The sequence below is a fragment of the Rattus norvegicus genome, chromosome 1 (assembly GCF_036323735.1).
Source record: "Rattus norvegicus strain BN/NHsdMcwi chromosome 1, GRCr8, whole genome shotgun sequence".
NCBI classification, from domain to species: domain Eukaryota; kingdom Metazoa; phylum Chordata; class Mammalia; order Rodentia; family Muridae; genus Rattus; species Rattus norvegicus.
The window spans coordinates 76,187,310-76,198,156 of NC_086019.1; positions in this window are offsets into that span (position 1 = coordinate 76,187,310).

Genomic DNA, 10,847 nt, shown 5'->3' on the forward strand with positions numbered 1-10,847 from the left:
GCCACACAGACTCATTTATGAATTTTCTGTCCAATGGTTGTTGGGAGGCATGCGAAGCCATCATCGAGTTATTGGAACAGAGGCCTTTCACATCTCATGAAGCTGAAAATATTTTCTCTGTGATCCTTGATGGAAAAACATTGGTTGGCAAACTCTGAATGCCAAATGAGCTAAAATGGATCGAGCCTCTCACTTCCATGGTGCCTTGGGCAGGATGTTTAATTGGTTACTAATGACGTCACTGATAACTGTGAGCATTTACTCACTGAGTTTGGTGCTGAACTCTGTGTGTGGATTAGCAGAGCTAATTCTCATTGGAGTCCTGTGAGATAAGATCTGCTGTGTACCGAATTTTCTGTTGACAAAACCAAGGCTTTTCTTTAAGAGTAGCTATTTCCCTTCTCTTCTCCTATCCTTCATTTTACTTTTTATTAATCTTTTTAACTTACAGGACTCCTACCTCCATTGTGCCTTGGGCAGAATGATCAGTAGGTTATTAACAGTTATCACTGATACATTTGAGTGTTTATTGATGTCTTTCTACCTATCAAATATGGTGCTGGAATCTTTACGTGAATTATATCAGTTAATCAATCCTACCAGTCATATGAAATAAGTATTATGTACCTATTTTTTTTTTGAGGCAGAGTCTCACTATGTAGCCTAGACGAGCCTCCAACTTGTGACATTCTTCCTGCCCCAGCTTTTCCAGAGCTGGGATGACAGGTGTGAACCACCATGCCCGGCAAGCTGCTTTGTGAGGATGGCTTATTTACAATTTTGCACTTAAATAAGGCTGCATTGCTGTTTTTATATTGCACTCTTTCAAATAGATAAGATTTTATTATATATTTGCAGAAAATGTGCCTTAAATTTTTGTAATATATATGTTCATATGTTCACATAGATATGAACTTGTATTTCTGTTGTCTCCTGACGGCAGAAAGCAGGAGCTGAAACAGAGCTCAGTAAATCATGGACTGTACAGACCTAGGTGAATCTAGCCACAACCTGCCGGAAAAAGTTTTGGTACACATCACGTACACTTGTTTATGGATTGTCTATCCAGTGGATGCTTTGAGGCTTACGAAGGCAGTATCGAGGCATTGGAACAGACAGCCAGCATCTCATGAAGCTGAGAGGAGTGTATGGCCAGTGGAAAGTTGGCTAGTCACCTCTTAATGGCTAGGTAACTGGAACGAATTACAGAGGAAGTGTTTTGGAAAAAAGCGAAGGCTGACTCTAAGGTGGCCTCACCAGAACTCTTGTGCCATCTCTCTGGGGGTTGATGATATATGGTATTGCAATCCAATACAGATCATCTGTGTGTTTGTGGGCATGGCCATGTCTCTGCATATTAGAAGACAAGTTTTGGAGCCGTGGAGATGGTTCAGTGGTTAAAGCTCTTGCCAGGAAAGTGTGAAGACCCAAGTTCAAGTTCATGTCTCCAGAACCCATGCCAGGTGGGTATAGCTCCAGGCTCCAAAGAAGAAGGAGATGAGCTTGCTGAGCGGGCTAGCTCGGGAGACTAGCCACAGCAGGGTTCTGGATTTGATTGAGAGGCAGGCCCTGCTCCAGTGAACAAGGCGGAAGAGTAACAGAGGATGATTCCTGACATCAATGTTGAACCTCTGTTTGCACTCTCTCCTACACGTATATGTGCATGTACATATGTAGACACACGTGCACACGTATACACATGTGCATGAAGATGGAAAAAGCCCAAATTAAATAAAAAGGACAAGTTCCACGAACAGCACTTGCCTGTATTAAATGTAAGTTCTAACCTGTTCCCACGTAAAAGTGCCAGCGACTGTATTCTCAGCTGGTTTTGTTCAGATGGCGGAACCTCAGCGCCCACAGTTCACGAAGCTCCGGGAGGCAATAACACCAGAATCCTCTACTGACTTCTTTACCAGACCCTCAGCCATGCTTGAAGGGTTTATTAGAAGACAGATATGTGGTGGTTTGCCCCACGATGCCAGCCAAGCCTATGACCTTCTGTGTGTTCCAAATGCAACCAATGGAGTTGGGGGCAAAGGTATAGTATGTTCCTAGACCCTCTCGCTTGTCTTTGTATCTTATTCAGGATAATTTCTTTCTACCCTTTGCTCTGCAAAGATTGGCGAGCACACAGATGTCTTCAGATGAGAGTAGAGAAGCCACCGATGAAGAAATCCCAGGACTCTGGTTGGAGCTATCTCTGGTCATGTGGCTACCTGACTCTTAAGAGCATCACAGGAGTGGGACCATGAAGTGTTATGTGGGGAGATGACTCCACGTGGTTTGTTATTTAACAGTGGTTGTTTTATGACTGTGAAATATCTGTATGTGAGTGGAACTGTATGGGGTTAGCTTCCCCTCATAAGAGAAGAAAGATACTTTTTGTTTCCTGAGATCCTTTTGGTTGCAAACAAGAATCCAGCTCACACTAGTTGAAATGAAGAGTCAAGCAGCAAAAGGAAATTGTGGACATGTGTGTCTGGGAGGGCTCCTTGCATGAAGGGTTCATGATAGGGAACCTCGATAGGAATCCAGAACTTGGTATAGCCAAGACATCTCTGGAGCTCTGTGTATTTCTCTGCATTGTCCTTCTTTCGATAGACTGGAACATTCTCCTTAATGAGGAAAGATGCCTACACAATGCAGGTATGATGTTCAAACTTAGAGGAAAGAGAATGTCTCTCTCCCAGGTATGTCTCAAAGAAGATCCCAGCTAGACTGCTGCAGTTGGGAAGTGAGCTGAGAACTGGTTGCTCCTTTCTTCTCCTTAAGTAACTGCAAGGAGAACCTAGCACTTTTGTAATCCTTTGAAGGTGGTATCTCCAGAGAGATGCTAGGGAGACAGGACCCATCTCTCGGCAGGAGCATGGACAGTGACCAGAGCCATTGAACAGCAACTTGGTTGAAGCTTTGCTAGCAATAGCATCCTCTGTCTTAAACACATTCTAATTCACAGCGTGTTTTTTCGGGGGGGGGAGGGGGGTTGGCTTATTTTTGCTTTGTTTTGTTTTTCATGATAAAAATATTGTATTCACAGGCTGGCAAAATAACTAAGCCAGTAAAGGTGCTTATCACTAAGCCTGACAACATGGGTTCAACCCCAGGGTTTCACACAATAGAAGGAGAGAATAGACTCTGGCAGGCTGTCTTCTAACCTCTGTCTGGTTGGGCACCCTGACTTTCACACAAGCACATTCATATACACACAATAAATAAATGTGATAAGCATGTATATTCTTCAATTTGTAATACATCTCTGGATATTATTCAAAGTACAGTCAAAAGGTATATAAAAAATTTGTTCTGACATTTATCTCAACAAAAATGTATATACCACAAATATTCAACAATGAAATGTGTGCTATACATTTTTTATTTTTATTTTTCCCTTTCTTTCTTTCTTTCTTTCTTTCTTTCTTTCTTTCTTTTTTTTTTTTGAGACAGGGTCTCTCTATGTAGTTCTGGCTGTCTTGGAATGTAGACCAGGCTGAGATCCTACCCTCTCTGCCTCCTAAGTACTGGACTTAAAAGCATGTACCACCACACCCAACTATATATGAATTATAATGCATGCACAAGAAAAATAAAAATAGACTTTTTGTCTGAAATTTTGTGTTTGTTTCCTCTATTAGTATTTTTTTAGTAATAGTCTTCCTTAATGCTTGGAAAATTTCATACATGTGCTTTATGTACATAAAGCATTTACATGGACAATATGTTTTGATCATATCTACTCTTTGCTCCAGTTCCCCTGGAACATCCCCCTCCACTTGCACACCCAATGCATCTCTCTCCCAGGTAAATATTTTTTTCCTTCTAAAGTCAATGAGTCCAATTAGTAGTGTCTTTATGCTCCTGAGAGTGGGGCCATCCCCTGGGGCACAGGCAATCTTACAGCGGTCCTAAATACTCAACAGTATATTGAATATTGAATATCAGCAATACTACTAAAGAAAAGTGACTCTACTGCCTCCAGTAGCCATCAACTGCCAACAGCGCCTCAGGAACCCCTCCTCCACCCATGCTTAATAGCTTAACTGTTTCCCCTGGTGCAGGTCTTGCACAGACGACCCCATTGCTGTGAGTTCTTACACTCGTGTCGTGCCCACAAGACAGCACTTCGCAGCACCCTCCTCATCTTCTAGTGTTTACATTCTTTTCACTCCCTTTCTCCACAATCCTCCCTAGCCATTAGGGCTCACAGATGGCCCATCTATTGTTGAGCACTCAGAGTGCCTTGCTCTCGGCACTTCAAACTCCTGATCAGCCACTGCGGAAAAAGAGCTTCTCTGACCAAGTGCAGAGTGGTACAATTCTGATTGGAGAGGCCCGGGAGCCGGGAGCGAGCTTTCTGGGCTCAGGCGTGTTTCAATCCCTTGAACGGGTGGGAGGGGCCATTTCCTGGGCTTGTCTAAGGTCATTTCATATGCTCGCCCGTTTCCATCATGGCATCTGGGTGTCTGTTGAATGTTCCCAGCTACCAGCACCACAGAGTTACGCAGAGCAAGCCGCTTGCGATGGCGAGGACTGTTGGGTGACAGTCTGTGTTCGGGGACGCTGTGGTAATTGAGGTATATAACAAATGACCTTTGCTGTGGGGCTACGGGTTACTGAAACCAGTAAGGCTTGGCAGACGCCAGTAAAGCTGGGCTGAAGCACTGGAAAGATCATCTCAGACAACTGTATCCCCAGGTTACAGTACAGCTAAATCAATTCTAGGGGAGTCTCTGGGTTGTGGGGCTCACGTGGGCATTCTAATAAGACAAGCCAGAAGGAACTCAGGAAGCTGGGGCTCACACTGAGGGAGTGAGTGAGTGAGGCTTTCCCCAGGAGCGCCAGTGTCTTAGTTCCTTTTCCTGTTATTGGGGATACTTTGGCAAAAGCATCTTTTGGGAGAAGAGGCATCAATTGGCTCACAACAGCTGGCTACAGTTCATTAATGTCGGGGTGTCAAAGCGGCCAGAACCTGAAGCGGCCAGTCACATCCACCCATAGTCAAGAGCAGAGGGAAATGAATTAATTAATTAGTGCATGCCAGTGTCCGACTCCCCTTCTTTTTTTTATTCAGTCCAGAGCCCAGTTTAAGACATGGTACCTCTCATATTCAGGGTGGGTCTTCCCACATCACTTAAACCAGTTCAAAATCCTCCTGGGCAGGAAAGAGGATGGCTCAGTAGGGAACAGCTCTTGTCACCATTGCAGATCAAAAATAGGATCCCAACGCCACACCCGGCAGCTCACAATGTCCTATAACTCAAGATCCAGGCCCTCCCCTAAGTTCTGTAGGCAAGACAATAATGTGGCATACACACGCACACACACACACTCACACACACACACACACACACACACACATGAACTTGCATGCACGCACACATGCACAAATTTGCACATACTAACACATCTCACAGACTGATCTAGTCTAGAGAATTCCTCACTAAGACTCCCTTCCAGGGGGATATTTCATGAGGTCCCATCCCCTAGACAAAGAGCTACAGGTAAAGGCAGGAGAGATGGCGCAGTGGTTTAGACCATGTACTGCTCTTCCACAGGACCCTGGTCTAGTTGCCAGGACTCACATGAGACACTATTACCTGTAGCTCCAATTCTAGAGGATCTAACATCCTCTTCTGGCCTCTGAGGGCACATACATAAACACCTGCACAGACACAAACATAATGTACAATTAAAAATAAAGAACAAAATTAAACAGAAACCATAGGCAAATAATGACTGCTGGGAGAGGGATAATTATCCTCTCCCAGGGATGAAACCCTAATTGGTTATGCAATACAAAGTGGTCAAGCCTAAAACCATATACACACAAACAAAAATAGATTCAGAGGTTTTATATTTGTGCATATGTACACACATACAGAAATACACAATGTACATAACAATAACAATCAAAGAAGAAGAGGCTATCAATTTAAGAGTGAGGAGGGAAATAGGAGAGGCCGGAAGAAATAAAGGGAAGTAGGGAGTGAAATAATTCTATTTTAATTTAAAAATATATGAATTTTTAAAGATCTTTTAAATATCTTACCAGTGTGAGAAATCTTTGATTCCTGTCTCACTCTCAAAGAAATGAACTTTATGGCTGACAAATTAAAAAAAAAAGACTCCTCTTGACAATATGTCAGTCGAAACTAACCATCACATCCAGATATAGGTCCCAAAGGATGTAAGAGGGTCCGGGTACCATGGTGGGAAATGGGACATTGTGGTGATTTGCATATGCTTTGCCCAGGAAATGACACTGCAGGAGGTGTGATCTTGTTGGAGGAAGTGTGGCACTGTGGGAGTGGGCTTTCAGACCCTCCGCCTAGCGGCCTGAAAACCAGTCATCTGCTGTTTGCCTTTGGAACTAGATGTACAACTCTCAGCTCCTTCAGCACCATGACTTCCTGGACACTGCTAGGCTCCCTGTCAAGATGATAATAGACTGAACCTCAGAACCAGTTAAGTCAGCCCCAATTAAATGGTGTCCTTTATAAGAGTTGCCTTGGTCATGGTGTCTCTTCACAGCAATAAAACCCTAACTAAGACAGACATGAAGCCTCCTGTAAGATTCAGAAGTCCAGGAAGCATACTTTTTTTTTTTTTTTTTTAATTAACTTGAGTATTTCTTATATACATTTCGAGTGTTATTCCCTTTCCTGGTATCCGGGCAAACATCCCCCTCCCCCCTCCCCTTCATTATGGGTGTTCCCCTCCCCACCCTCCCCCCATTGCCGCCCTCCCCCCATAGTCTAGTTCACTGGGGGTTCAGTCTTAGCAGGACCCAGGGCTTCCCCTTCCACTGGTGCTCTTACTAGGATATTCATTGCTACCTATGAGGTCAGAGTCCAGGGTCAGTCCATGTATAGTCTTTAGGTAGTGGCTTAGTCCCTGGAAGCTCTGGTTGCTTGGCATTGTTGTACATATGGGGTCTCGAGCCCCTTCAATCTCTTCCAGTTCTTTCTCTGATTCCTTCAACGGGGGTCCTATTCTCAGTTCAGTGGTTTGCTGCTGGCATTCGCCTCTGTATTTGCTGTATTCTGGCTGTGTCTCTCAGGAGCGATCTACATCCGGCTCCTGTCGGTCTGCACTTCTTTGCTTCATCCATCTTGTCTAATTGGGTGGCTGTATATGTATGGGCCACATGTGGGGCAGGCTCTGAATGGGTGTTCCTTCAGTCTCTGTTTTAATCTTTGCCTCTCTCTTCCCTGCCAAGGGTATTCTTGTTCCCCTTTTAAAGAAGGAGTGAAGCATTCACATTTTGATCATCCGTCTTGAGTTTCATTTGCTCTAGGCATCTAGGGTAATTCAAGCATTTGGGCTAATAGCCACTTATCAATGAGTGCATACCATGTATGTCTTTCTGTGATTGGGTTAGCTCACTCAGGATGATGTTTTCCAGTTACAACCATTTGCCTACGAATTTCATAAAGTCGTTGTTTTTGATAGCTGAGTAATAATATTCCATTGTGTAGATGTACCACATTTTCTGTATCCATTCCTCTGTTGAAGGGCGTCTGGGTTCTTTCCAGCTTCTGGCTATTATAAATAAGGCTGCAATGAACATAGTGGAGCAGGTGTCTTTTTTATATGTTGGGGCATCTTTTGGGTATATGCCCAAGAGAGGTATAGCTGGATCCTCAGGCAGTTCAATGTCCAATTTTCTGAGGATCCTCCAGACTGATTTCCAGAATGGTTGTACCAGTTTGCAATCCCACCAACAATGGAGGAGTGTTCCTCTTTCTCCACATCCTTGCCAGCATCTGTTGTCCCCTGAGTTTTTGATCTTAGCCATTCTCACTGGTGTGAGGTGAAATCTCAGGGTTGTTTTGATTTGCATTTCCCTTATGACTAAAGATGTTGAACATTTCTTTAGGTGTTTCTCAGCCATTCGGCATTCCTCAGCTGTGAATTCTTTGTTTAGCTATGAACCCCATTTTTTAATAGGGTTATTTGTTTCCCTGCGGTCTAACTTCTTGAGTTCTTTGTATATTTTGGATATAAGGCCTCTATCTGTTGTAGGATTGGTAAAGATCTTTTCCCAATCTGTTGGTTGCCGTTTTGTCCTAACCACAGTGTCCTTTGCCTTACAGAAGCTTTGCAGTTTTATGAGATCCCATTTGTCGATTCTTGATCTTAGAGCGTAAGCCATTGGTGTTTTGTTCAGGAAAATTTTTCCAGTGCCCATGTGTTCCAGATGCTTCCCTAGTTTTTCTTCTATTAGTTTGAGTGTGTCTGCTTTGATGTGGAGGTCCTTGATCCACTTGGACTTAAGCTTTGTACAGGGTGATAAGCATGGATCGATCTGCATTCTTCTACAGGTTCACCTCCAGTTGAACCAGCACCATTTGCTGAAAATGCTATCTTTTTTCCATTGGATGGTTTTGGCTCCTTTGTCAAAAATCAAGTGACCATAGGTGTGTGGGTTCATTTCTGGGTCTTCAATTCTATTCCATTGGTCTATCTGTCTGTCTCTGTACCAATACCATGCAGTTTTTATCACTATTGCTCTGTAATACTGCTTGAGTTCAGGGATAGTGATTCCCCCTGAAGTCCTTTTATTGTTGAGGATAGCTTTAGCTATCCTGGGTTTTTTGTTATTCCAGATGAATTTGCAAATTGTTCTGTCTAACTCTTTGAAGAATTGGATTGGTGTTTTGATGGGGATTGCATTGAATCTGTAGATTGCTTTTGGTAAAATGGCCATTTTTACTATATTAATCCTGCCAATCCATGAGCATGGGAGATCTTTCCATCTTCTGAGGTCTTCTTCAATTTCCTTCTTCAGTGTCTTGAAGTTCTTATTGTACAGATCTTTTACTTGCTTGGTTAAAGTCACACCGAGGTACTTTATATTATTTGGGTCTATTATGAAGGGTGTCGTTTCCCTAATTTCTTTCTCGGCTTGTTTCTCTTTTGTATAGAGGAAGGCAACTGATTTATTTGAGTTAATCTTATACCCAGCCACTTTGCTGAAGTTGTTTATCAGCTTTAGTAGTTCTCTGGTGGAACTTTTGGGATCACTTAAATATACTATCATATCATGAGCAAATAGTGATATTTTGGCTTCTTCTTTTCCGATCTGTATCCCCTTGACCTCCTTTTGTTGTCTGATTGCTCTGGCTAGAACTTCAAGAACTATATTGAATAAGTAGGGAGAGAGTGGGCAGCCTTGTCTAGTCCTTGATTTTAGTGGGATTGCTTCAAGTTTCTCTCCATTTAGTTTAATGTTAGCAACTGGTTTGTTGTATATGGCTTTTACTATGTTCAGGTATGGGCCTTGAATTCCTATTCTTTCCAGGACTTTTATCATGAAGGGGTGTTGAATTTTGTCAAATGCTTTCTCAGCGTCTAATGAAATGATCATGTGGTTTTGTTCTTTCAGTTTGTTTATATAATGGATCACGTTGATGGTTTTCCGTATATTAAACCATCCCTGCATGCCTGGGATGAAGCCTACTTGGTCATGGTGGATGATTGTTTTGATGTGCTCTTGGATTCGGTTTGCCAGAATTTTATTGAGTATTTTTGCGTTGATATTCATAAGGGAAATTGGTCTGAAGTTCTCTTTCTTTGTTGTGTCTTTGTGTGTTTTAGGTATAAGAGTAATTGTGGCTTCGTAGAAGGTATTCGGTAGTGATCCATCTGTTTCAATTTTGTGGAATAGTTTGGATAATATTGGTATGAGGTCTTCTGTGAAGGTTTGATAGAATTCTGCACTAAACCCATCTGGACCTGGGCTCTTTTTGGTTGGGAGACCTTTAATGACTGCTTCTATTTCCTTAGGAGTTATGGGGTTGTTTAACTGGTTTATCTGTTCCTGATTTAACTTCGGTACCTGGTATCTGTCTAGGAAATTGTCCATTTCCTGAAGATTTTCAAGTTTTGTTGAATATAGGTTTTTATAGTAAGATCTGATGACTTTTTGAATTTCCTCTGAATCTGTTGTTATGTCTCCCTTTTCATTTCTGATTTTGTTAATTTGGACACATTCTCTGTGTCCTCTCGTTAGTCTGGCTAAGGGTTTATCTATCTTGTTGATTTTCTCAAAGAACCAACTTTTGGTTCTGTTGATTCTTTCTATGGTCCTTTTTGTTTCTACTTGGTTGATTTCCGCTCTGAGTTTGATTATTTCCTGCCTTCTACTCCTCCTGGGTGTATTTGCTTCTTTTTGTTCTAGAGCTTTTAGGTGTGCTGTCAAGCTGCTGACATATGCTCTTTCCTGTTTCTTTCTGCAGGCACTCAGCGCTATGAGTTTTCCTCTTAGCACAGCTTTCATTGTGTCCCATAAGTTTGGGTATGTTGTATCTTCATTTTCATTAAATTCTAAAAAGTTTTTAATTTCTTTCTTTATTTCTTCCTTGACCAGGTTATCATTGAGTAGAGCATTGTTCAATTTCCAAGTATATGTGGGCATTCTTCCTTGATTGTTATTGAAGACCAGTTTTAGGCCGTGGTGGTCTGATAGCACGCATGGGATTATTTCTATCTTTCTGTACCTGTTGAGGCCCGTTTTTTGACCAATTATATGGTCAATTTTGGAGAAAGTACCATGAGGAGCTGAGAAGAAGGTATATCCTTTTGCTTTAGGATAGAATGTTCTATAAATATCCGTTAAGTCCATTTGGCTCATGACTTCTCTTAGTCTGTCTACATCTCTGTTTAATTTCTGTTTCCATGATCTGTCCATTGATGAGAGTGGGGTGTTGAAATCTCCCACTGTTATTGTGTGAGGTGCAATGTGTGTTTTGAGCTTTAGTAAGGTTTCTTTTACATATGTAGGTGCCCTTGTATTTGGGGCATAGATATTTAGGATTGAGAGTTCATCTTGGTGGATTTTTCCT